Below are 809 nucleotides of genomic sequence, written 5' to 3'. Positions count from 1 at the left end.
AACATTTGTTAAATGTAAATGTTGCACTTGTGTTAAATATTGTAATCGGTAAATGCTAATAAGACCTAGGTTCTGAGGAGTAAATAAAAAATATAGTTAGTAGTAAACTGACAGATTTATTGCCATAACACAGAACATATATACATTTGTATCACTGTTGCAGTGACAAAAAAAAAACAATTCCTCAAATAAAATAGAGCTTTCTGTTAAAAAAAAAAAAAAAAAGGGGATGAAATATGAAATACCAAGAGAATAAATTGGTTCCAAACCCTTGTTTCTTAGTTAAGTATTTCTTTCTCCCTTTTTCTTATTGTGCTTTGATGTTTGTGTCTCTTAAGTACACTACCCAGAAGGGTATGAGTGTTTGTGTAATTCCTTAGCTGGAAAAATCCTGAAAGTTTCACGAAGAGTTCACAGTAGATCCCTGCAACATCTGGCCAGTCTACTAGCAGAAATCTTCAGTGTCGTCCATGGGTCTGGCTCGCCATCACATCCATAAAACTTAAAAACATAAAACTTCAGTAAGCTGAAGGGTCTCAAGAAAAAAAAAAAAAGTCTACACATAACAACTACAACAAAAAAATAACTTGGATCACCATCTACACATCAAATCATCACAAATGAAATATGTTCAATCACTGCATAGTTTACATTTTTTAACCTACAAGTAGAGATAACGTCTCCATGTAATTATTTAAACTGTTTTAGACATGAATGTTATCAATTCTTCACTCATCATAAATTAGAACATGCTCTACAGAAGGTGTTCTCAATTTTTTATTTTTGGGGGGGGGGGGGGGGGGGGGGGG

This window comes from Nematolebias whitei, chromosome 14, assembly GCF_014905685.2.
Source record: "Nematolebias whitei isolate Nwh7 chromosome 14, NemWhi1, whole genome shotgun sequence".
Classification (NCBI taxonomy): Eukaryota; Metazoa; Chordata; class Actinopteri; order Cyprinodontiformes; family Rivulidae; genus Nematolebias; species Nematolebias whitei.
The sequence above is the reverse complement of the archived record's forward strand: the minus strand, read 5'-3'. Positions refer to the sequence as shown.